The following is a 10,316-nucleotide window of genomic DNA, read 5'->3' as shown; positions in this document are numbered from 1 at the left end:
TGATTCCCAAGATGTCGATGTTCAGTCTTGCCATCTCATGTTTGACCACCTCCAGCTTACCTTGATTCATTGATCCTACATTCCAGGTTCCTAAACAATATTGTTCTTTACAGTATCGGATTTTATTTTCACCACCAGACACATCCACAGCTGAGTGTCCCTTCGGCTTTGGCCCAGCTGCTTCACTCTTTCTGGCGCTACTTGGAAATACCCTCTGCTCTTCCCCAGTAGTATATTGGACACCTTCCGACCTGAGGGGTCATCTTCCAGCATCATCTCTTTTAGCCTTGTGATACGTTCCATGGGGTTTTCTTGGCAAGAATATTGGAGTGGATTGCCATTTCCTTCTCCAGTGGACCACATTTTGTCAGAACTCTCTGCCATGACCTGTCCGTCTTGGGTGGCCCTGCACGGCATAGCTTATGGCTTCACTGAGTTATGCAACCCCCTTTGCCACAACAAGGCAGTGATCCATGAAGGGGTTGGCTTTGGGTAGCTATAGCAAATAATCACCTGGTGTATGAATCTGCTGTGTCTGTGTGTGTGTGTTTATGTGTGTTTAATCTCTCACACACATAATATGGGGAATACCATGGGTATGCTCAAAATATTGCATGTGAGTTTTCAAATGATTCATGGATTCTCCCACAAGTCAAGTGTAGGTGTTCACAACCTAAGTCTACAGTCATTACTCATTATATACACTCCAGCTGACACACCCTTATGCTCCCACACCTGAAAATATCTCAATAGTGCAAGAGAATGTGTGGTAGTGTGTAAAAATGACCGTTACTTATTTTTCATTAGCAGTACATTTATATCCTGCCCTTTTCCCTCTTGTAAGGAACCCAAGGTGTCTTACATAGTCTTTCTCCTCTCCATTTTATCTTCTCAACAACTCTTTGATTGACCCAGTCACCTAATGAGCTTCATGGTTGAGTGGGAATTAGAATACAGATCTCCCAAGTCCCAGCCCAGCTTCCTAACCACTACATAACCCTGGCTTTCCGCATTTTACCTCACCCCACTTTGTCTCACTGTCCACCACTCCTTTGTAGAGGCTGTGTAGTAGAATCCCCCTTACCACTTGGCATGAAGATACAGATGACCAAGTTACCTCAAGGTCATCTGTATGGCCTACCTGTCAGGTACACTGCGAATCTGCCTCCTTATTTCTTCAAGTCACACAGCATTCACAGCCCTTAGAATCTCAGAACGAGGAGTGTGGCTGTTCCTTATAAATCATCAAAGGAGGAGAGACCACCCCTCAAGATGCTGTATATTTTTTAAGCCCAATGCATTTCAGGACCTTTTTCAGAGGATGTGTCTAAAATGCCTGCAAAGAACTCTCATAAGTACCTGCTTCCAAAACTAAAAATTGGCAACCAGTTGGCATATTTACACATCTCCCAAAGAAGGCCCTGGTGGACTGAAATGTGTTGGGCTTAAAATAATGCAGCATCTTGACATGTGGTTTCTCCTCTTTTGGTGGTTTTCCCATGGATGCTTTCTGGGTTGTTGTTGTTTTGCATTTGCTGTTCCTTTTAAAGAAATAGATGAGGAAAAAGATAAAAATAGGAAAAAAAGATGAATACTGTTTCCTTTCAATCCTTATAATAGTACATCAGAGCTTTCCTTTGCTCTTTCATTCCTTGCAAAGCACCTCTACATTTCTTCTCTCATCTCCGTCTTTTTCTTTCTTGTTTCCATATCCTTCCTTCCTATTTTTCTCCATTTCTATTCATGTTGTTCCTCACTTTCCTGTTCTTTTCTTTTTGTTTCTTTGGGCTCCAAAAAGTTCTGGGGGAAGGGATGCTTACAGATTCGGGATGTGTGTGCTTTAGCTGCTTGTACAGTGGGAGAAAAAGCTTGGAATAAACCCCTTACCTAAGAACAAACATCTTTGCCAGTTGGAATAATTTTAAAAATACTTTGATCGTATTGTTCGGTATTATGGCGCCCTCTGCTGGTTTCTCAGTTTTATGCAAGAATGTCTGCAGTGATGCGCAGGCAATAAAAATTTTGAACTCACTCCTGACTGTGTGTCTTGGATTGTTTGGGACTGTGTGTGCGCGCGTGCGTGCTTGTGTGTTGGACTATGTGTGTTCAAACTAGCAGCCTCCTATCCTACGCCAGTCAAACTGAACAGGAGTGACTTCATCTACAGAAGTGCTGGCATGCTCACAGTCCAAATTCCCCAGACCATCCATGAACTGGAAGGCTATGGGATACAGCAATGGTTTTCAAACTGTGTTCTGGGAAAGCCTGGAGTTCCTCAGAACTTTAGCAAGAATTCCCTCTATGAGACCAAAATTGGTTGGGTGAGCTTCCCCGAAAGACAGGTTGTCTCTAATGATCTTCTTCTCCACAATGCGGAGATGCAGGAGAGTGTTGGGTGTGCCCTAGAGCAGCGGCCCCCAACCTTTTTGGCACAAGGGACCAGTTTCGTGGACTACCCCCCCCGCCACCCCCGAAATCCCCCCGGGACGGAACCTACCTGGAGGCGGCTGGTCTGGGTCTGTCCCAGGGGGATTTCGGGGGGTGGCGGGGGGGTAGCTGCACCAGGACTGTGGACGCAAATAGCGTCCAGCATAGCCGACGCCAATTGCGTCCCTGTTATTTGCAGTAATAGGCTACGTAAAGATTTACGTAGCCTATTACTTGAAGAACAGGGACTCAAATGGCATCCACTATGTGGATGCCATTTGTGTCCCAATGGCTGGAGCCGGCCGGCAGCTGCATGGATTCACTGCGGCGCGGAGCCAGCCGGGGCCGGCGAGGATTCTGAGGGGGAGGGATGGGTTGCCTCTCCCCCCATGGACCGGTTCCTAACAGGCCACGGACCAGTACTGGTCCGTAGCCTGGGGGTTGGGACCCCTGCCCTAGAGTGCATCAGGGCAACAATGAGGCTATGGCCTGGCCAGCACTCTCCACAAATCAATGTGGAGGACCGGCGCCAAGGATCAGCATGGTTGGGCACCGCTAAGAGCCCACAACCCCAGCAAGGTGACACAGTGTGATTTTATTTTGCCTATTTTTTCATGTTGTCTTCCCCATATCTCCTTACATCCACATATATTTCCCTTAAATAGTTAAGTTTATATCTTACTTTTAATATCTTATCACTTTTATTAATTTATCTCATTTCTTAAATCCACCCTTACTTGATTTTTGTCAATAATGATTGCTTCCCTCTATAACTTCTCTCCTTGTTCCACCTTGTAGACTTCAGATGCCACAATGAACTCTTGTCCTCTTTTGAAATGCAACAGACATGGTGGGAATAGGGATGTACGAAAGTCACTTACCTTTTTACGAAATTGATTCGAGGTGGGGGGGAGGTGCTCTGTCCCTCCCCCCCCCAAAATTCTGGCCGGGGGGGGAGGCGCTCCATCCCTCCCCCCCAAAATTCTAGCCGGGGGCGGAGGTGCTCCGTCCCTCCCCCCCCCAAATCCTGGCCGGCCGGGTCCGCAAATGGCAGCGGCTGTAGCCGCCGCCATTTGCGTCCCTGCGGTCAGCCGTGATAGGCTACGTAAATGTTTATGTAGCCTATCATGGCTGATTTAAAAGAAAAAAAACGCGCGTACGCAAATGGCGGCGCCCATGGGCGCCGCCATTTGCATTCCTTATTTTGACACGTCTTAGTCGACGTAAACATTTATGTAGACTAAGACGGCGAAAATAAGGGGAACGCAAATAGCGTAGCGTCTACACTATTTGCGTTCCCCTTATTTTTGCCGTCTTAGTCTACGTAAATGTTTACGTAGACTAAGACGTGTCAAAATAAGGAACGCAAATGGCGGCGCCCATGGGTGCCGCCATTTGTGTACGCGCGGTTTTTTTTTTCTTTTAAATCAGCCGTGATAGGCTACGTAAACATTTACGTAGCCTATCATGGTATTTTTAAAAAATCTAGCCATGATAGGCTACGTAAATCTTTACATAGCCTATCATGTTTTTGTGGGTTTTTTTACTGGAAATGGCGGCGGCGGCCGAACCACCGCCAAACCACCGCCGGAGCCACCGCCGCCAGGAAGATTCGCCCAAGGTAAGTCCCGTCCCGGGGGGAGGGGGCAGGCCGTTTCGCCACCAATTTCAGGGGGCCGAATGCGCTGGCATTCGGCCTCCCCGAGATTCGTGGCGAAATTCTCTGACATCCCTAGGTGGGAAGCAAATCGAATGCAAAGTTTGACCCTGAATGTAACATGAACTGTAAACATCCTGAATGTACCCTGTAACCCAAAACATTTAAGTGTCCATTGAGAACATCATGAAATGTGAAAAGGTTAACTTTCAATCATTCCATATCATGTGCATATGAAGTATTCTAGCCCAGGTAAGGAAGGGGAGGTGTGAATGGAGAACGAATGGCTTTCTTGCAGGAAGGCCAAATGGGGGTGCTCTGGTATGTGCTGAAGATTGCCAAAGTATCAGTTACAGAAGATGGAAATGGGCCAATAAAAGAGGGGTGTCTGCAGATGTTCTGATAATGGAGGACGGCATGTTATGACCAAGAAACAACCTTGAGAAATGTTGCGAAGTCGGAAGGAGGTGCCAGTCTGTCTTCAACAGCCATCATTCTTAGAAATTGGGAACATGATGTATTATCAACAAAGAACATACTGAACCCTTCTTCGATGCCACAGTCCCCAACGGAGGGAAAAGGGTATAAAATCCCCAAGTCCTCCATTGTTCGGGAGGGGAGTGGTTGCATCTGGATCATTCTTAGGTGGGCATACCAACAGTACCCTCAATCCACAGGACACGTATTAAGTGCTCTGGCCAAGTACTTGATAGCATGTGGTGAGTATGTGTTGGGTAGAATTCGGGGAAAGGATTTTACTGCCCAAGGCTTAGATAAGGAGTAGTTATCTTTGTTCTGTCATACTTATTGTTTGGGTTTGGATATAAGACAGCAGGCTTAAGCTTGGGCCTGGCTGACACTGTATCACCGTTGCCCAGTGGGCCAGTTGCGGCATGGATCGAACCGGGAGCTGCACGACAAACAGGGACTAACTGTATATTTAGTCATTTAATGCACCACATTTGAGTAACATAAGATTTGACCAAGAAGTGTGTACCTTCTTGAGACTTGTTTTGTGTTAAGCTTGTACCTGAGAGACGTGCAACCTCTTAAGCCTCAGAGAGAGTGCAACTCTTTGAGATTTCTTTGTAATAAGTTTGTAACTAGGAGGCGTGCAACCTCTTAAGCCTCAGAGAGCGTGTAACTCTCTGAGGAGGTTCTACTTTTGCTTATTTCTTTTATTTCAATAAATCTCCTTTTCTTTCCTCTACATTGGTGTGTGTGTGCATCCTATCTCCACCTCATAAGATCTCAAACCTCTCAGCCTGATCAACTGAGTGGTCCTGGGTAAATTGAAATCCATATTTCACAAAGGGGCCTTCTGCCAAAGCCCTGTGTCTCCTTGTCACCATTGCAACCTACTTGTTCACCCTTCTCTCACTCTGGCCCAGACAACTGTAGTGGTGTGAAGGGAGGAGGAGCGGTAGATGCCACTGCCTACTTGCCTATTGACTCCCTGCCTGACAAGTGAGCAGGTCTCAAGGAAGAGAAGCAGCAGCTGGCACTGTTTTGGGTGAGAAGGTAGACTCACTGAGGGAAAAGGCCACAGTTAAGATGTCTTGCCCAAGGGCCTTCCAAAACCTGGAGCTGGCACTGATGCACCATAGACCATGCCCTATAGAATTGTATAATGGGGTTCCCTGAAGGCAGAAATGTAATAACTTCAAGATAGGACATTGGATAACCTGTAGGTAGAAAATGTGATAACCTCTGGAATATTGTTTTTAGCACTGCTAAAATCATGGCCTTTAAAAAGATCGGTGCCATAGTCAGCGGGGTTTGGCACAAGCAAAGTGCCGTTTGTGTTTTTGGTTGTCACTTCCCCTGTTTAATCTGCCTCAGGTACTTTGAGAGGGTGCCACCCTCAAAGGCATCTTAAAAATCATTCTAAATAAATAAATGTGCCAACAAAGCAGGAGAGGAGGGCACTCAGAGCAGCTCTACCAATGGCAGACCTGCTGTGCCATCCATCTCGATCAGTCCATGACAAGATCAAGGGGCGCACGCATCTCTCCAAAATGCTTCAGGAATCTAGTTTGTACCCAAGAGGCCCAAAGGGTGGACAAATCCATCTCACTGGCCACCTTGAGAGATGCTTGACATCAAAAATATGTGCCTTTAGAAGATAATGATGCTAACATGATCACATGTCTCCTTGAGACCCCCCAGTTATAAATGGAGCATCTGGTTGTAGCCAGTGCAATACCCAACTCTAGCGCATGCATCCAGTCTTGCGTGGAAGGCTATTGTAATTTACGATATATAACTATTGCTGTCACAGAGAACACGAAGTCATATGTTAGTCCCAAGGCTCTGCTTCTTTGCTTATATTCCTATCAGGCATTCTGGGGGTTTGACCAAGAAACCTCATGGCCAGAGGATGAGACCAACTGGTGAAATACTCTGGCCCATGGGGGCTTAAGCTCAGAGGCCTCTTAAGGCACAGAAAGGATGTAGGGATTTGCAACGTTGACTCCTGCTGTTAACAAGCAGTAGAATTCCCCTTGACTAGTCAGTCTTGCTAGGAAATGTAGGAGCCTGGCTTTCTGCCCTTACCTGCCATCAAAGTGATACTTTCTGAGTTGGATCCAGGATCTGCTTTCTGCAAGAGGAAGGGACCTTCCATGAGAGGAAGGGCTCCACTCATGGAAGGTCCATCTGCCTGATTTTTGAGGAACCCTACCTCCCCACAAACACACCACAGCTCACCCCCATTCAGCAGGGTCTCCCAACTCTCTCTGTAGCATTTTCAGGGGGCTAGAGGCTCTACCAGGAAAGGAGGGGTGGCAAAGTACACTTCCATCAGTGCATTTGATCCAGCATAAATTGGGATCCAACCCTCTGTCTGCACCTTGGGCCCCAGCTCAAGACTTTGTCCTTGCTCTGTTTTCAATGGAGCTCAAGCACCCCAGCTTCAGCAATTGATCTCAAAAACCCAGGGTTTAGGTCTGGATTCAGGAATGGCCACATAAGTCTGCAGATTGTTCCTAATGATATCAAAGGGGAGCGCTTGATACCAGTCCAGATGCAGACAATGGGTTGGATCCAGGATCTGCCTTTCTCAAGCAGAAGGACTCTGCTCATATATGGTCACCCAATTTGGGGTGATTCTCCCCCCCCACACACACACCCCACAACTAAGCCCATGCAGCAGGGTCTCCTGACCCTCTGGGTGGAATGGAGGGGTTGCTGTGGGAAGGATGAGATGGGGAAGCTCAGTTCCCACCAGCACAGTTGATCCAGAATAAATCTAGACTTGACCCAATGTTGCCTTCTTGGTGTCCACCATGGTGACTGACTTGGGCAGCCCATCCAAGCCTGATGCCTTAAGCATTCTTGGAAGGGAACAAACAACGTTTAGTTTCATTTATCAGCTATGTAACTTTTAACGTGGATGGATATCCATTCATGTTCCAGCTTGTGCAATTTCCTTTTCCTCGGACGTCTTTCCTCTAAGCACATCGAGTCACTTCAGTTTCATTTACCCAACATTATCTATGTTTCTGTAATTCAGTTCAAGCAGGAGGTGCTTTCCTTTCTCTGCTTTCTACAAAACTGTTGTAACGGACGTGATGTCATTGTCTAGGCACCTTTGAAGTTGTGTTTCCCTGCTAAAAACTGTATTTAGCTTCTGCTTCTTTACACAGCATCGTTCCTCTAAAAGGAAAGAGATGCTTGAGTATTGAGGATGAGTAAAAATGCTGGCAGATTTAGGCATGTCTTTGTACAAGAGATGCCTGCATTGTTTGGGTGGCTCCTGGCTGCACGTTCATGTATTCTGGGAATGCTTTGAAAAGCTTTGTCCTTGTGGGGTGGGGTGCTTCAAAATGGCAACATGAGGCAGCAAGACAGATGCAGGGTGGCACTGCCACATACCATCACTGATAGCAATATTATTATTATATTTATGACATTTCTAGCCAAAGCTCTCTGGGAGGTTTACAAAGATTAAAAACATTAAAAAATACAGTATACAAAGATTAAAAGCCATTTACATTAAAACACACACACAAACAGACAATATACACAAGAGAAGATATATCTAAAACAACTTCAAACAAGCAACCTCAGGCAAACAGCCATAACCATAAGACAATCCAGGATCGATTAAAACTTATATGCTGCCAAATGCCTGGGAGAAGAGAAAGGTCTTAACCTGGTGCTGAAAGGATAAGAATGTTGGCGCCAGGTGGGCCTCATTGGGGAGATTGGGGGGCCACCCCCAGCCCTTCCAGTAGACCCCCGCCCCTTCCAGTTTGCAAGCTGAAGTGTCCTCACTGCAACCCCACCAAGAGGACAAGGAAATCGTTGGACCTTCTGAACTACTGGGGATGTCAACAGGAAGGGAGGCCGCAGTTAATGCATTCTCAGAAATTATAGGATTGGTGCCCATAAAGAGTACTTTTGGCACAATTTCCAGAAGAGATGCCATTTCAGTCTATTGCAGGAAAAACCAAGTCCAGTGGCGCTTTAAAGACAAACACATTTGTTGTGAAATAAGCTTCCATGAGCCTACTTCATCAGATGTATAATATGATGCCCAGGTGTGTGTGTGCAGGACCAGCCCTACCATTAGGAAGAGTGAGGTGATCGCCTCAGGTGGCAATCAATGGGAGGTGGCAGCAAGATGTTGGAAGAGAGAGCCATGTGTCATGCCCTGTGTACCTCCTAAGCTTGCCTTCTGACTTATGTACAGTGGAGGCCAGTGTCCCTTCACCAGTGTTGAAGAAAGATTCAGCTGCCAGGTCCAGCCAGCTTTTGTACATGGAATGGAAGGCGTGCCACCTTGTTCTTTGCCCCAGGCAGCAAAATGTCTTGAGCCAGCTTAGAGTGTGCACGTGTGTGCGTGCGCGCGTGTACACACATAGATGGGCAGAAATAGTGAAGGTGTGACCACGTGAGCATGAAATTGCGAGAGGTACAATCTGTGGTGATTCATTGGCCTGCTTCATGTGTTATGTGTGTAAAAAGGCTCCATGAGTGGAAAGGGAAGCAGGGCCTTCACCCTACATCACGCCACTCTGCTAGCCCCCACTGCTTGATGTCTATATGTTCGATATAGACGTCTGCAAAGGAGCAGCTACATACTGGGGGTCCCAGTCATGTGGAGCAGCTGCTCATGTGTAGCTGTCCCTTTGCAGACATCTAAGCTTATTGTGTGGGTGTTGAGGGCCAGGGCCAGGAGGGGTGTGATGTTGGGATGTGGGGCCAGTGGCATGCCCCCTTTCCATGGGTGCTCCATGGTTGATGAACAGAGCCTGTGTAAAAATTTAAATGTACGCAAGATAAGAATTGTGACCAACTTCTGTCTTCTCAGGGACCACTCTATTTTCCAGAGAGTAATCTGGGGATGGAAACATATTCCGATGATGCAATGGAAGTTCTGTCTTTGGTGGTTGATATGTGTTGGCTCCTTCACCAGTGGTTTCAACAGTTATCAAGTGACAATTGCGAATGAGCTCTTAGTTTCTAGCTTTCCTAGTTGAAAACAACAACAACAACACAAAACAACTTAATAAACCATAAAAATAACCCCATGAATGAGGCCTGCTGAATTCTCGAAACCCTAAGCAAAGGTTCACTGCTCTATACATTTCCTTGTCTCTCCATCAGTGCTATTTCCCAGTCTTATAACTCCACTGATAGTTGTGAGCATCTCTCTCTCACACACACACATACACACAACTATCATATATATGTTGTTGTTGTTGTTCAGTCGTTCAGTCATGTCTGACTCTTCGTGACCCCATGGACCATAGCACGCCAGGCCTTCCTGTCCTCTGCTCTCTCCCGGAGTGCGCTCAAGTTCATATTCATTGCATTGGTGATGCTATCTAGCCATCTCATCCTCTGCCGTCTCCTTCTCCTTTTGCCTTCAGTCTTCCAAGCATCAGGGTCTTTTCCAGTGAGTTTTCTCTTCGCATTAGGTGGCCAAAATATTTGAGCTTCAGTTTCAGTATCTGTCCTTCCAATGAGCACTCAGGGTTGATTTCCTTTAGAATGTACTGATTTGACCTCCTTGCAGTCCAGGGGACTCGTAAGAGTCTTCTCCAGCACCACAGTTCGAAAGCATCAATTCTTCGGTGCTCAGCCTTCCTTATAGTCCAGCTCTCACAGCCATACGTTGCTACTGGGAAAACCATAGCTTTGATTAGACGGACCTTTGTCGGCAAGGTGATGTCTCTGCTTCTTACTATGCTGTCTAGGTTTGCCATAGCTTTCCTCCCAAGGA

General features: G+C 46.6%; 1 protein-coding gene across 2 annotated transcripts in view; it reads left to right on the top strand.

The window, feature by feature from the left end:
• Nucleotides 1–4,577: 4,577 nt before the first annotated feature.
• LOC146345143 (interferon upsilon-like) overlaps nucleotides 4,578–10,316 on the top strand; it is a 28,420-nt gene continuing 22,681 nt past the window's right edge. The window contains exon 1 of one of the 2 annotated variants that reach the window (XM_084859232.1): nucleotides 4,578–4,803. The gene's annotated coding sequence lies outside the window, so the exon portion shown is untranslated. The remainder of the gene's footprint in view (nucleotides 4,804–10,316) is intronic. The other variant, XM_084859233.1, reaches the window with a different exon arrangement.

The sequence above is a fragment of the Heloderma suspectum genome, chromosome 5 (assembly GCF_057233095.1).
Source record: "Heloderma suspectum isolate Gila_16-S chromosome 5, 16-S_ref, whole genome shotgun sequence".
In the NCBI taxonomy this organism is placed as follows: domain Eukaryota; kingdom Metazoa; phylum Chordata; class Lepidosauria; order Squamata; family Helodermatidae; genus Heloderma; species Heloderma suspectum.
Note: the sequence above shows the minus strand (reverse complement) of the source record. Positions and strands in the feature narration are given on the sequence as shown.